General features: G+C 38.7%; 1 protein-coding gene across 3 annotated transcripts in view; it reads left to right on the forward strand.

Annotated features, from left to right (window-relative positions):
• Positions 1-16598, forward strand: part of LOC105228709 (dynein axonemal intermediate chain 4) — a 122007-nt gene that overhangs the window by 23906 nt on the left and 81503 nt on the right. For all 3 annotated transcript variants that reach the window (XR_007422706.1, XR_007422707.1, XR_007422705.1), the window contains exon 4: positions 2270-2479. The gene's annotated coding sequence lies outside the window, so the exon portion shown is untranslated. The remainder of the gene's footprint in view (positions 1-2269; positions 2480-16598) is intronic.

Raw genomic sequence — 16598 nt, forward strand, 5'->3', positions numbered from 1 at the left:
ACACATGTGTAGGTAGTTGTAGATGGGTATGTGGGACGTCTCACCCACGTCGCTGGAGCACTGCTGTGGCATTGTAAAAAACGAATATAAATTTACGATTTTGTTTTTGTCATTTTTACACCAATGGTAATGCGTCATAACAAAACTTTTGTTGATATTATTTCACGTTAGAGCTGCCTGCGAGCACTCATGGGCACTGCGAGGGTGGCGCTTAAATATTAATTTATTTCGGTCAAATGGGCCGCAGGATGTAAGAGAAATGGAAAATGTTGCACATTTGTGTAAGTGGCGCTTGCCGCTAATATAACACACCTGTTGCTAAAAATAGTCACACAGGTGTGTGTTGATTTAATAAATTAAGTGGCAGATGAGTGTATGCAATATTTTTTAACAAAATGAGTGGGCTCAGGAAGAGGACGAACTAATTAAGTTTTGGCGGTTTTCGAGCTCATCCAAAACTATCTCAAAACAAATAAATGTAACCAGTGGTGCCAAGTATAAAAGTTTGACTTCATTCATTTATCTAATTTAAAATAAAGAGGGGTGGGTACGAGGCCAAATTTGGAGAACTCTATAGATGGGACAGCAGTTCGTAGTCTTATTTGATACCAATCTTTGGTATTGGCCTGATAAGATGATTCCCATGCCTTTTGCTTTAGTGAAACATATTTAAATTTATAAAGTGCGAGGTTTCCTACTTTTTTAAAGGAAAACCACAGAAACTTCAAATTTAACGGGGAACGTTTATTCGAAAAAACATTCTTTGGTCAGATGGTCCATCGTTTGGGCCCAATTTTCGACGGCTTGTTCGAGCATTTCGACTGGTGATGTTTTGCTCTAATATCTGAATCGAAGCGAGATTGCCCGTATAGACTAAAGATTTCACATATCCCCACAGGAAAAGGTCTAACGATGTGATATCACGCGATCTTGGTGGCCAATCGACCGACCCAAAACGTAAAATTATCTACTCACCGAAGTGTTCTCTCAATAAATCCCTTAATTGATGTGATGGATTGAAAGTGGCGCCATCTTCTTGACAGAAAATGTCGCCAAGATCACTAGCTACAATTTCAGACCCAGTGAGCGAGAAATGAGCCTCATCTCGGAACAAATTTTAGCTCGAAATCGTCTCGGACCTTTTCAAGAGTCCATAGAGCGAAGCGATGTCGGGCGACTTTAGTTCTTGTACAAGCTGCATTTTGAACGCTTTCTATTTAAGATCTCCGAGTATCCTCGAGACGTCGTACAGTACGCACCGAACTCGGTATTGCTACTGTGGAGCATAAGTTCATACGCCATCGCGCAAAACAATAGGTGCTGTGCCCATCCACTATATAAAAGATATTCCGTAAGGATCTTGGTTTGGGGGCTTACAAAGTCCAACTCGTGCAAGAATTTAAGCCGAACAACCATCAGGCGTGTCGCATGTTCGCTGAATGGACCCAAAACGAGACAGCCACTGACCTCGGTTGGACGTGGTTCACTTTTGGTTGAAGAGGTACGTTGGTAAACGAAATTATCGTATTAGGAGTGTTGATAATTCATAAGACATTGTTGAGACGTCGTTACATAGTCAAAAAGTCACTGGTCGGCAGGCTCTATGAGCATAGGGAGGATATTGATATGGACGACCTTTGCTTCTAACAGGACGGCGCTAAGTTCCATACAGCCAACGAAACAATCAATTTATTAAAGGAAACTTTTGGTGAACGCATTTTGTCGCGTCATGGCGTGGCCTCTAAGATCGTGCAATTTAACACCGCTGGACTATTTTTTGCAAGTTTATGAGAAGTTGCTTATTTACGCAGATAAGCCCAAGACGATTGCCGCCCTAATAGAGAATATAAGACTGATTTATGCTTGAAAACCGTCAAAAATTGGGTTCAGCGTATGAACTTTTGCAAGCGTGCCCGTGGTGGCCATGGAAAGGAAATCGAGATCGAGAAGTCAAATACATAATGCATTTCTTTTTACAATACTTCATATAAATTTCTGCTTTTCATCCGTTTCGGTGACTGAAATCCCGCTCTCTCTCTCTCTGTCATCCCTGTAGTACAATGATTTAACTCCCACTCAATTACATTACTTCATCTGAAATTTTATTTTTAGCAAAGAAAACTATTCTATATTAAATATTTAAAATTTCACAGTTAGTTTTTAACGATTCTGCCTTTCATTTCATAAAATTGTGAAAAGTCTCCAGCGATTAATAAATTACCAAGTCGTGTTATAGATAATGGCAATTCATTAACTTTTTGTTTTGTAGACAAGCAACAGTGCCAAGCAATGAATCAACTTTTTACCGATATTCGAACGAGCGACCGACCATGTGACACGACGCACAGAGATTGCTTTGCGCTTTAAAACAATACCGAATGTCCCAACGCAATCAAGCAACGAGCGGAGTGACAGCTCAAGCAGCAGGCAAATCAAAGGCAAAAGCTTCAACAACAAACGGCAGGAGGAGCAAAGAGCGGTGAGTCAAATAACCAATACATAGCAAAATTGCATAGTATATGAAAAACTGGGGTGATAATTATTTGTATTTATTTATTACTGAATATTTTTTTTGTTTTGTTTTTATGTTGCTTTGCACTACACTTCTAGGTATGCGTGCGGGAGTGTATGTGGTCTGTTTAGTTTTAAAGATTTCATTACTTGTTTATGATGACACTTGCGCCGCGCCTGCACTGCTGCACGACTTATTATACCACAAACAAACACACACACTTTTTCACTAATATGTATAATATGTGCTTGTATATATGTCAAATTTTTTAAATGCCTTTGTTCTCCAGTTATTGGTTGTGATTTCTTTCGTTTTGTGTGTTGTAGCTTTACCATATTCCATCGGGCGTTCCATGTGAAGACGAAAACTTTTACAAGCACGTAATCGAAAAAGTTTTCACATTTATTGGAAAGCAGCTCTGCGACAGCGCGTTCACTTTGCGCGGAAAGTGTGTGCTAAGGTACTCAGCCTTGACATACATATATACACAGATACATACATACATGCTTGTAGGTTTGTGTTTTAGTTTTTACATACGAACACGCGTATTAGCTTTGTTGATTCTTTCTCTGGCACTTATCTAACTGCTGATATGTTTTTGACTGTTTAAGCTTTAATCATGTGAAGGTTAAGTGAAGTGCCTGGACTTAGCCTCGATACTGTTTACAATTTATTAATTCTTTCTTGGAAGCTTACTCTTAACCTTACTTTAAGAATTAATTATGACATCTAATGTAACAGTCTCTTTTGTAATGTGTACATTTTTTCAATAATCAAATCTAAAGAGAACGTTAGCCTCTTAGCTTACTCTTAAAGTCCACTATTGTTCGTTCAACATTTCGCTTCAAAAATACGTTATTATAATGGACAATTTTCATTTAATATAACAGGTCAATGAAAAGTCCCCGGTCTATCATAGTAGAGCACTTTTATTTGGCAAAATTCGTTTTTTTTATTTAACATATATAGTTCCCTTCGAAAGTGACATACTGATTATAGCAACGCTCTGACTTTTCAATACAATTTTGGTAGTATGATTTGTCCTTTGCTTCAAAATAAATCTCAGTTTCGGCAATTCGGCAAGAAGTTTTTGTCGAATGTATAGGTATTCGACAAAAACTTCTTGATAACGAGCATTCTTTTGAGATCTGAGAACAGAAATTATACGCTGTGAATCAGATCTGGAGAATACGCTGATTTCGAAAGCAATTCGAACCCCAATTCATAGATTTTTGCCATCGTTTTCACTGACTTGTGACACACTGCATTTTCTTTGTAAAAAAGCACTTTCTCTCTCCTCAAATGCGTTCATTTTTCGGCAATTTCGTTTTTCAAAAGGTTCAATAACGCCGCTATGTAGTAGTTGTTGTCATAGCGGCAAAGTTCCCGGTTCGTTCTGGTTACGTAAACCCGACTGACGTGGGAACAGTATGTAGTGGTCGCTGTTGATGATCCTTCCTTCTTCAAAGTAGTCAATAAATTGAAATTATTAATGCTTTTCCCAAAATACAAATCCCAGCCGACTAATGCGTTTTTCCACACTTTGGAGCGGGTTCATCCTGTGCAGTCCACTCGGATGACTGCCGATTAGACTTCGAAGTGATATGATGAAGCCAAGCTTCGTTCATTGTCACATATCGACGCAAAAACTCGTCATTATTTCGCTAGAACATCTCCAAACACTGCTTCGGATCATCAACTCGCCGTTCGTTTTGGTCAAAAGTGAGCTCCCGAGGCAACTTTTTTTCACAGAGTATTCGCATACCGAAATATTCGTGAATAATGTGATATAAACGTTCAGTTGATATCTTCAGTGTGCCTGCTATCTCGATTAACTTCACTTTACAGTCATCCAAAATAATTCTGTGGACTTTTTTGATGTTTAATCGATAACAACCTCATTTTGGCGTCCGCTGCGTCCGCTGCGTTCGCCGTTTGGTGCCCATTTCACTACGTCAAAGCTTAGCATAACAATCCTTAATAGTTGATTTTCATGACACAGTGTATGGAAACTCGTCATCAAGCTAAGTTTTTGCTTCAACTGTATTTGTTCTCTTCAAAAAGTCATATTTTATCAACACGAGAAATTTTTTGTAACCATTTTTTTTTACAAAAACAAAAGTTGCTTCACTTAACATGAAATCATTCAAAAACTAATGATCCGAAAGCTGTCAAATTTCTACATGGACCTTTTGAATTATGGGACTAACTAAAAATCATATGGAGTAACGCTATTTATGTGTCAGGTCGTACACTTTTCAATTTCATATAAATCCACCCTTCCTTTAAAAAAAAATAATTTTTCTTATTAATTGCCAGTGGCCGCACATAATTCAGTCAAGTGTAATTAGCTTCAGAGAATCTCAGATCAGTAATTCACTGCTTTCGTCATTTTTTACTGTGCCGTGTAGGAACTCACATCATACCTTTCATGTAGCCGCTTTGTATTACCAAAGTACTAATATTAAATAATTTTATTGCTGTGGGTCTTGTAAACATATATTTGTATACAAATTTCAGCGCTTTACCAAACAGACGTAAATATGAAAACATTCCTTTAAAAGTTATACTCATTTCAACTTAGCATCAAATGTACTGTGCATTCATACAAGAGTCCTGTAAACTCTGTGTTGCTCATACGGCACGATGTACCGTATGCATACTCAGTACATTTAATGTATAACTTTAACTGCGTATACCTTTCAAAAGAACTTTTTTATTAAACACCTCAATAAGACTTCTATTAGTAGCTCTAAATCTTGTGTTAGAATATTCTGTTAAGTAGGTATGTATAGCTTAGGTATATTTGCTTCCTAATTAAAATGTAGTGAAATATACCAAAAATAGAAAATAAAATACGTTGGATAGTACTATTTTTGTCAAAAAAATTGCATGTCAAATCAACAACAAAGTTTTCAAGTGGAATTAATACAACAGAGTGAGCGCTTAGCTCATTAAAATTTAGTCTTTTCGCATTTCTATTCAAAATTCAACCTATTTTTTTAAATTCATAACGAACTTTAATGAACGAAATATGTACTATTATGCTCGGCCACTTTTTGCCATTTTTTCCGCTACAGACATTATTCCATCAGTGTAAAACTTTTCTGGTTTCTGCGACTAGTAATTTTCACAGGCTTCTTTTGATACCAACTTTACTCCATTGAGAGAGTTCTGCACTGACCGAAACAAATGGTAGTCCGATGATGCAAAGTGAGGGCCATATGGTGGATGCATCAGAACCTCCCAGCCAAGTTCTGCCAGTTTTTGCCGAGTCATCAAAGATGTGTGTGGTCTAGCATTGTACTAATGGAAGACGAAGGCCTTTCTATTGGTCAGTTCTGGCTGTTTTTTTTTCGATTGATTGCTTCAATCACATCAGTTGTTGACAGTAAAATGTTGAATCAATTATTCGACCAACATAACCTTTCGAGGAGTCAATTCTGATTTTACGACCATTATTGTCGTATTTGATCCACTTTTCGTTTGCTTTTACCATTCGCTTCAGTCGTGGTTCGATTTCATTTCGTTTTAGCAAAGAATTGCAGATGCTAATTCGATTCATTACATTTTTCACAGACATTTCATGTGAACCCAAACATCGAACATCTTTTTGTAGCCTGCATTTTTTTAATGATTCAAACCCGTTTTATGATAAACGTTAGGTTCCTTAGCGATTATTTGGCTGCTTACGTGACAGTCTTGGTCAAAATTTTCTATAATTTCATCGATTTCCATATTAGTGGATGCTCCGGAGTGGGACCCAGTTGGTTCCCTGCTATACCTTGTGACCGGGCACCTAGATCAGGTGCACTTGGTTAGGTTCCGCTAGGTTTTTCAGCCTTTCTCTACACTCCTGCACCAGTAGCGATTTGATATCATAGGAGGAGATTGCTTTAAGTCCCGCTTGACTATGGCTGAGTGTGGTAATGCGTTTGTTGCGATAGTTGCGCTGGAGGTTTGTCTCTATGCTTCGACTTATGGCAAAGACTTCTGCCTGAAAGAAGCTCAGAAAACTTCTCATAGGTAGGGAGAGTTTGATGCGTAGTCCTACGACCCCTGCACTGATTCCCTTAATCGTTTTCGAGCCGTCAGTGTAGCATAAATACGCATACATTCATCGCAGCGATGCCTGTTTGTTTGAACAACTCGTATATTTTGTTTCATTGCTATTCTTCAACGCGTTGTGGTCTTTGGTCATTACAGACAGGGTTTGTTTTAAACTTAGATAATATCTTCGAAACTTCACAATATAGAATGCCAAAAAAAAATTTTTTTTTATTCAAAATATTTAGAAAAAGTGAAAGTACCACAATTTCTGGGTGAAATGACTGTTACTCCTACTTCGATACTTATTTTGAACAAAAGTTAAACGGCATAGTTCATTATTGAGTTAAGCCACAATTTAATCACTCCCACTTAGCGACGAGTTTATTGATATTAATGACATTTACCGATACCTTTTATATTTATGAACATACAACAATAAATAAATGTAAATTATAAATGCATATAAGCACCCCCAGGCCACAGCCCCCACAAAAGTCAAAAGTGAGCAACGGCAATATTGTTAGTGCAATTATAAATTTATTGTCATATTAATTAAATTTATCACGCTGTGGTTTTAAGCCATTCACCGTTAGTGCAAACTGTCAAAAATCACAACGAGTGCCTGCAGGCACTGAATATGAAAAAGCGTAAAGGCTATTGCACACACATATTGGTACACGGACTTTGCTTTAGTATATGTGTGTGTAATTCTAAAATATTGCGCAATATAATTGGTTTAGAAAATACAATCACGCTGCCACCTTACCTCTTCCCAACTTCATTGGCTCTTTGCTTTTGCTTGTTTTATTTATCAATATTGAAAAACATAACAGTGATTTTAATGAAGTTGCGGCAGGGTTCCATCATTACACTAATGAAAGGTAGCTGCCGTCGACATTCGAACCTTTTGATCGAAACAAATTAAATTGCAGGCACTATTAGTTACTCATAATTAAAATTTATTGAACAGAGTTTACGTTTGTTTCGATGTTTAGAACGTAGTTGTTGCACGACAAGGGTAATGAAATTATTAGAAATACTGATTATTATAGTCGAGGATATTCCTCGATACTGCTCATTTTGTAAATACACGGTTTCACCACTGTAGCACAACTCTTAAAAAAACATAAACGAACGAGTAGATTAGTGTAGGATCTTGTACTATCCCATGGATGCCAGGTCCGCACTGTAAGGTGGATGCATAGGAATCTGCTATCCAAGCTCTCGGAGCTTCTGGCGAGTCACTATCGATGTATGTGATCTGGCGTTGCCCTGATGGCACGCATTTCCTTTCTATTGACTCAAGCTGGGCGCTTCTGGGCTATTGCTTCTTTTACAATATGCAATTGTTAGCAGTACAAATCCGCATGGAGAGTTTGAACATAGGGGAGCAGCTAATAGTAGATGATTCTGATTTGCGTTGTCCATGAGTGAGCTATTTTTCATTGCCAGTAACCATTCGCTTCAAAAATGGATAGATTTTTTTGCGATTCAGCTGTTATGAAAGTTCGGTCCATAAAGCTTTTTTGCTACGTTAACTCGTGCTGCACCCACCTTACTAAAGGTTATGTTAGTTTGCACTGGCCGGCTGTCACGCCACAGACCTACTGATACTTAGTAATGAAAGATGGAAGCTGAGTATTCGTCATACAGGAAGCCAGTGCCTTTTGCTAAGTTTACTAGATACTTGATATATAATTCTAATATTTTATCCAGCCCATCGAACTCCGAAACTCCTCGATATCTAAACCGAGTTCGAGATAAGGCCGGACGGAAGCAGATAAGGTGCTCTAGAGTCTCTCATGCCTACTTCTTTGCACTTTCTATATGTGCCATCGTTAATAATGCCCAAGCGGCTCACATGTTAAGCCAGTTATGACCTGTGACTAAGCCAACAGTCGTCCTGTAGTGTTTCCGAAACCGTGTGAGCAAACCGCATGGGTATTTTCCTTCCCTTACGTTACCTTGCAAATGATCTTGGCAATCCTGCACGCCCTAAGGCATTCCATCTCACTCTGATCCGTTAGTGAGTCCCTTCGGAAGACTTTTTTCAATTTCATCGATTAGATCGTTTCCTGGACGACCTTTCTGGCCTGGAATACAGTATACTTGCAGTCGCTTTCTGGTAGCCATTATATCTACTACCTCCATACTTCCAAGTATATTCATTGACGTAAAGACGATGTGAAATTGTCACCTTATATTCCGCTTGGCTATCAAAGTATATATTGATACTCTTTATGTCCTTCCCTGCGTTATTAGCTACCGCAGCCGCATTCCTGATCGCAAAGCCTGAAGTAAAAACATATATAAACTTTGAATTTTCTGTTTATTAAAAAAACAATATAAATTCATATACATATTACTTAAATTATTTGGTGGTTGTAACTTAAATAAGTAATATTTTTCTTTTCTTCTTGTTTGCCATATCATTAATTACTTCATCTGGATCTATTTTGATATCACAGTGCACTGCAATAACAGCAAGTGCACTCAGCCGCTCATTGCCCATCACAATGCGTGGTAAAGTTTTTATTCTTTTTAAGGTTGAAGAAGTTCTTTCGAAGGAAGCGGTCCTCACTGGAAGAGTTGGTAAAATTGTAAGCAGGTAGTGAATATTTTTAAAATACGTTGCATCGCAATGTTGCAGTAATTTCAACACTTCTATGGTTGGATCTATTGTTGATAAGCTGGCACACCACAATCGATACTCTGATTTTAATGCTGTCATTGATATTTGCTCCTCGAAGTAAATAGTTAAATTTTTTAATTCTTCGGCATTATCAATTGCAGCAAAACCTGGGAGTAGAATTTGAAATGACGAGAGTATATCCTCATTCACTAATAAACGTTCTGTCATGTTTTGAATCAGAGCATCAACGCATGGAATAAATATTGTAACTCTGAAGTGGCTTTCAGGGGTTGTGCAAGGTGGATTAGCACGAGTAGTTTGACGCGAAGTCACTCTAGGCACTACAAGATCTATGTCATAAAGATCTTTAGACATTTGTGATGCTGTTTGGAAAATATCGTTGAAAAACCCATCCGCTGTTTCTCTTATCTGGTGCAGAGTTCTTATTAATTCTTTGGCTCGGTTCATTGCTGATACAAAATCCATAGATTTTTCTTGGAGTTACACAGACAGTGGCAGCGTTAAGCTGAACAATTGCTCACAGACGAATAGACTAAGCAAAAAATCGCTTTTCTCTACCGCTGCTAAGAAGGCTGATGCTTTAGACGAAATGGACCATGTCTTACTCGAAATTATTTCCAAACTTAGTACAATGAATTTGAAAAGCTCCACAAAGCTTATAATGCTTTCATGCCTTTCTATAAACCTTGTTTCACAAAGGCGAACAAGTCGTCTTTTTTTGCTTTCTGGTGCGTGCTTCTGTATAACGTTCTGGAAAATTGTGTTTGCATTTGAATGGTTTCTAAATAAATTTGCTATTTCACTGACAATACCAAGGCAGTTCCGTATAAACATAGTATTAGAAAGCGCAAGGTTCAATCGGTGACTAGCGCAATGAACATATCGTACTTTTGGATGCAGTTGTCTTATCCTGGTTTGCACTCCACTTAAATGCCCTGATATGTTTGCTGCTCCGTCATATCCCTGGCCAACCAACTTCGCCATATCAAGATGGAGATCTGTACAACGCTTAAGTATGACTTTTGATAAGTTTTCAGTCACCGTCTAGTGTAGTTGCGTACGACTGTTATAGGTTTGAGCTGAGTTGTGTATAAGAGTTTCAAAAGATTCAGTCAGTGATAAATCTTTTTTATTTGCGATTTATTTAAAAAATTTCCTTATTTCGGGGGGGGTTTCAGCCCTCTAGACCCCCCCCCCCCCTGGCTACGTGCCTGACCTCAGCTGCTTTCCCGACCGCAAATTGCAGTATTCGGAGAGTTAGAAGGGTAGCTCAAACTTTAACTACGAGCAAAGAATTTCAACGCTCACTCCATCAGCCAGTTTTGATCCGTCTGTGCAGATGTTAAAAGTTCTGTTGGTGAGTCGCGAGTCTCAGCGTCTTACTAAAGAAATTTATTAAATTTTTTTTTTTAACTAAACCTTATGAAGGGTGATTAATTTCGAGGTCCCTACCTTTTTCTAACAAAAAAATACAGAAATCTCAGATTTAATGGGGAATCTTTATTATCATTCGAAAGAACATTGTTCAGTATTAATTTTTTGAAGATTATCTCTCAAATGTTGGCCGCGCCTACGTCTCAGATGTTCCATCCATTGACTCCAATTTTCGATGAGCCATTCCAGCATTTCGACTGGTAACTGACGAATGACAAGTGTGATGTTTTTTTCTAAGACCGAAGCGAGATTGTCCGCATAGACTTAAGACTTTGCATATCCCCACAGAAAAAAGTTTAACGGTGTGATATCGTGCAATCTTGGTAATCAATCGACCGGAGCAAAAATTATCTGTTCACCAAAGTGTTTTCTCAATAAATCCATTGTTTCATACGATTTGTGAGAAATGGCGCCGTCTTGTTGAAACCAAATGACGCTGAGATCCCAAGCTTCAATTCTAGGCATCAATTAGTCGGTTAGCATGGTGCGATTATGGTCACCATTGACGGTTACGTTCTCATTTTTAAAGAACTATGGAGCGATGATTCCGTGCTCATAAAGCGAACCAAACCGTTGTTTTCTCTGGATGAAGTGGCAGCTCTTAAATATCTTCAGGTTGTCCTTCGTCCCAAATTCGGCATTTTTGCTTGTTTTGCATGCCCACTGAGCCAGAAATGAGCCTCGTCGCTGAACAAAATGTGGCTCGGAATCGTTGGATCGTCTTGTAACTTTTTAAGAACCAATAAAGCGTAGCGATGCCGCTTGGGAAAGTCGAGCGGCTTCAGTTCTTGCCTAAACTGCACTTTGTACGCGTTTAATTTAAGATCTCAACGTAAAATGCGTCAAGTCGTACCATACGTCAGTCCGAGTTGCTGCGAACGGCGCCGAATCGACTCTCCACGGTCTTTATGTACACTCTCAGCCACGACTGATATATTTTCTTCGCTGCGTGCTGGACGTGGTGTATTCGGTTGAACATTATCCGTACCGGTACCGCTGAAAAGATAATAAAGTTGAAAGAAATTCTTCAAAGGATTTTTGTAGTGTCGAGAAATTCTTTCAACGTATATATTTTGTGTGTCATTTTGTTATTATTCTTCCCAGAAAGTGTGAAAAGTTAGTATTAAATGCCTTCAGTGTCATTATTAAAATTTATTGATTTCACGTCGCCAACTTTCCGTTCGAGCGAAGCGCGTCGAAGTGATTTCAATGCTAATTAAGTATGGACGTTACGCACAAATACACTTACATACATACTTACATACTTATAAAGGGGAGCTTATGTAAGCGCATGGCAAAGTTGCTTAAGTAAAAGTTGCAACGAAAGTGTTGTTGGAACTGTTGATTGCATAAGTGTCGCGTTACGATATTTATGAAGTGCACGGCGCTGTCATTTGCAATGACAACGAGCAGCGCGCGAAGCAATCGAAGTAGCGGCAACAGACAACTTTCGCAGCAATGAAAATGCAGCGCAAGTGAAAACTTTCGGCAACACCAAGAACTTTTATAAAAATGCGATAATTTTTTATGCATTTTTTGCAATGCTTTTTTATTTTATTTTTCGCAACTTTTTGATTTTTTCCTTCTTTCTTTAGTAGGGAGTTAATATTTTGCCATGGCATGTGGAGAAAAGACGCGTAAAATAAGTATGTATGTGTTGAGAGAGTCCTTGAAAGTGTTGTTGCTTTGTTTGTTGTTGCAGCGGTAATAAGTCTGCTGCCGTTGACTTTTAAAAGTTTTCAGTTATGAAAGTTAAAAATAATTACAATTGAAGTAATCGACAAGCGTGTTGCTGCCACGACTTACCGTTATTACGGCGGCAAGCGCATTTGGTGGCCAAATTTGCAAATTCAATTTAAACAAATTGATTTTAATGAAATATTTAAAATCCGCTTTACACTTATTGCTCAGCAATTTATTGCGCATTTAAGTGAGTGTTTTTGCACAAAGCGCCCAGCCGCCGCCATTTCATGCAATTGATTGTTGAGTTGGAGTTGGCGCCTGCAGTTCGCGGTGAATTATTGTGCTCGCTCGCAGTGTTTTATAATGCTGAAATTTACCCCCGCTCAGCTCAGCACACTTCATTCACTCGCTGTCCGTCGTTCGGCTTATTGTTTGCCATTAAATGTAATTACATTTTAATGAAAATTGTAAACACGCTTGTTATCGCCCAGTAGTCAAAAGGCCTGCATTCATTGGTAATGAATATGTGAATGAGCATGTGGGTATATAGAGAACATATGTATGTGTGCCGTTTTGTAAATCCGAATTTCTTCCCCAAATTTGCAGTTATTTTTGCTTAAGGGGTCAGTTGGGTAATATTTTTTCAAAACAATTTTTTTTTGCATTTTTGTTCCCTTACATATATCCTTAGAATTAATGTAGAAACCCCCTTTACCATTGGAAGGTTTCGGAAAAGGCCCAAAAATAATAATACCACTCGACGTTCGGAGCGCTCGCAGTGCACACCTCAAACTTTAAACGCGTTTTTCTCAAAACACACTTTTTTAAACTGGCGGACATGATTCCAATCAAACACTCAACCGATCGATTTGCTTAATGTTTTTTTAAATATTCACAAAACGCCTGGCTATCGTCTCTACTAGATTCATAATTTTTTATAATTTATTGACAATTATTATGACAAAATTTATGTAAAAACACATGGGGAAAAATCAGAAGAAAAAAAGTTAAATACTTTTTTATTTATCAATATTTTTTCATGATTCTATTCCGCCTGTGATAAAACGCATCTCATTCACACAGCCATTTTTCCGACAGATGTCATCAAAAATTCCGAAAAAATGTGTTTATACACTCCACGATATACCTCATGATATGTGAAAAAAGTTCTATTGTAGAATAAAAATTTCTTTGAAAAAAAAATGTCAAAAAAACAGGCCAGATTACCCTACTGACCCCTTAATAGTATAGCTTTTGTAGTAAAGTCCAGAAGCTGATCCCAATTTTCGACGAATTTTAAGTGTAAATCGGCCGATACTGCTGCAATTTCACATTCGATATTCGTACGAAGTTCATCAATCGTCGCTGGCTTGTTGGCATAGACCATAGACTTGACGTAGCCCCACAGGAAATAGTCTAACGGCGTCAAATCGCACGACCGAGGCGGCTAATTGACTGGGCCATTTCGTGAGATCATACGTTAACCAAACTTGGTTTTCAATATATCGATTGTGGCATTCGTTGTGTGGTTTTTGTGACTTATGGCGCCATCCTCTTGGAACCACATGTTGTCCATATCCATATCATCCAATTCGAGCCAAAAATATTCGGTTTTCATTGAGCGGTAGCGATTCCCATTCACAGTAACGTGCCGGTCTTGATCATCACGGAAGAAGTACGGCCCAAAGACGCCGCCGGCCCATAAACCGCACCAAACCGTAATTTTTTCGCGATGCAATAGTGACTCATGGAGTACGTGTGGATTGCTATCTGACAAATAACGCATATTTTGCTTATTTGAAAAGCCATTCAACCAGAGCCTCATCGATGAAGATGATTTTTCGATGAAAATTCCGATCGTTTTCAAGTTGTTGCGCAGCCCAATTCACAAACGTATGACGATTCTGGTGGTCAAGTGGCTTCAGTTCTTTCATCAATTTGATCTTGTAAGGATGTGTAGGCCAAGGTCTTTTCGCAAAATTCGGCACAAAGACGTCACAGAGATGCACAACGATTGAGAAAGACTTGTGAGAGACTGATTTGGGTCTTCCTCAATAGATGCGCTTGCGGCAGCAATATTCTCGACATTGCGGAGACTTCTTTCTCTCACAGCACGGGAACATTTTGTACTGTGCCTCTAGATTCAAATTTTTCCACTATTGAAAAACCGGTTAAATGTAAATGCTTGTCTCTATTAGCAAAAAAAATACGTTCAGTAAATTCATACATCACAGACAAGGTTCCGACTATAATACTTACGAGGTATGACAATTAAAAAATGAGACTGATTCCATAAAATCCGTATATTTGAAAATTATTCTACAACTCTGCCACCCCCTTCAAAATAGTCACCTTGGGCAGCTATACAGCGATTCCAGCGCGTTTTCCATGCTTCGTAACATTTCTGGAACGCTTCGATTGAGCTGTCCGCGAGTACCCTCGTCACGGCCGCCTGGATGTCCGTAATCGACTCAAAAAGGGGTCCTTTGACCACCGATTTTGTTTTAGGAAACAAAAAAAAGTCACAGGGTGACATGTCGGGAGAATAAGGCGTCTGTTACAACACGGAGGCCAAATACTGGGACACGCTGAGGGCGGTGTGGCATGGCGCGTTGTCGTGATGAAGGATCCAGTTACCAGCGATGTCTGGGCGCACCCTGTTGAGTCGATTTCGCAATCTTTCGAGTACTTGGCAATAGTAGACTTGATTCACAGTTTTCCCCGGTGGAACGAATTCTTTGTGGATGATTCCGCGGCTATCAAAAAAGGCAGTAATCATCGTTTTCACCATCGACTTGCTCATGCGAGCTTTTTTCGGGCGAGGACCGCGCGTAGACAACCATTGTGAGCCTGGGCACGACTATGAGCACTATAACCATACACTCTTACAATTTTATCGTACGTTTCCGAAGCTGCTTCGCCCAATTCGCAAAATTGTATCGCGACGCATTGTCAATGTCTTCAGTAGAACCAGTGTTGGCAATTTTGATTCCATGATTGGAGCATTTTGTTTTGCGCAATATCACTTTGTCTTTCGCAGTAAATCGGACAGATTTGTTCCTAGAGATGTATTCGGTTTTATCAACGCTAATTTTGAAGGCAATATCTCCAGCATATTCTCTAAGCGTATTTCGATACCTCTGCAATCTGATTTTTTTACTGCCAGGAGACCGATATCATCTGCTTAAGCCAGTTTTTCCAGATATTGCAAAAAGTTTAAAGGTACCCTGTTGACAGGTTGGCCGGTAGGAAGGAGTTCGAAGCTCGAAGCACCACAGCTCGATAATCGAAGAAAACTGTCAAAATACCATTGGGTTTTGACCTGCTTTGACGTGGCTTTTTCGGCTTCGGCTCACCTTTTCCTCGATATTCGACCGATTGATCATCTGTCTACGCATTGATCCAAAACTCATCGCCAGTAATACGTTTCATGACATACTGGTCGTCGGAAAGCATTTTTTCACAGACGTTAACGTCTATTCTCAAACACCAATTCCTTTATTTATATTTATATAATATTATTGACGTGTTAATGGTTGATGTTGATGGGCGTCCTGGACGTGTTTCGTCTTCAGCCCGCAGTTTTGAACTATCGGTTTGAATCCTCACCAAGAAGCTGCTCATTTCTCGAACCGACAACTTGAGCAAACAACTGATCGATCAAATTCTATTCCTTGTGTGGGAGCATTTTTTATTTGACAACGTATCTTCACCAAATTCGGCGGAGATCCTTTTCAAAGGCTTCGCTACCATCTCCCAAAAAATTGCGCTGATCGAACCATAATAGCATATAACTGCCACTCGAACAAAATAAACAATATCAAGAGTAAGATATTTTTATAACCATTAGTTCTATAAAATATGCACATCTGAAGGCTTCAGCTTCGAAGCACCCGAAGTTAACGTTTTCGTCTTGAGCTTTCATATTATCATACTTAATTCTGCTATACGAGTATAAACCCCATATTTCCTCTGACCATAGCTACTTGTTACCTCTTTGGAGTTTTCATTAGCTTTCTACTTATACTAACACCGTTGATTGTCGAGTTGTTATAAAGTATTTGAAATCTCACATGCTCATATTTGAGGTTAGTGTCGTTTTGTGACCACTTCAATTTTTTTATGGAATTACACCGAAATCTAATTGAAATTTCTAAACATTATTCACTTCGGAATATATATAAAATATGTTCAAGGGTAAAAGAAGAGAGGCAACTGCTGGCGATGACGACTCGCTTTATTCGAATCACCCGTAAAACCGACAAC

This window comes from Bactrocera dorsalis, chromosome 4 (genome assembly GCF_023373825.1).
Source record: "Bactrocera dorsalis isolate Fly_Bdor chromosome 4, ASM2337382v1, whole genome shotgun sequence".
NCBI classification, from domain to species: domain Eukaryota; kingdom Metazoa; phylum Arthropoda; class Insecta; order Diptera; family Tephritidae; genus Bactrocera; species Bactrocera dorsalis.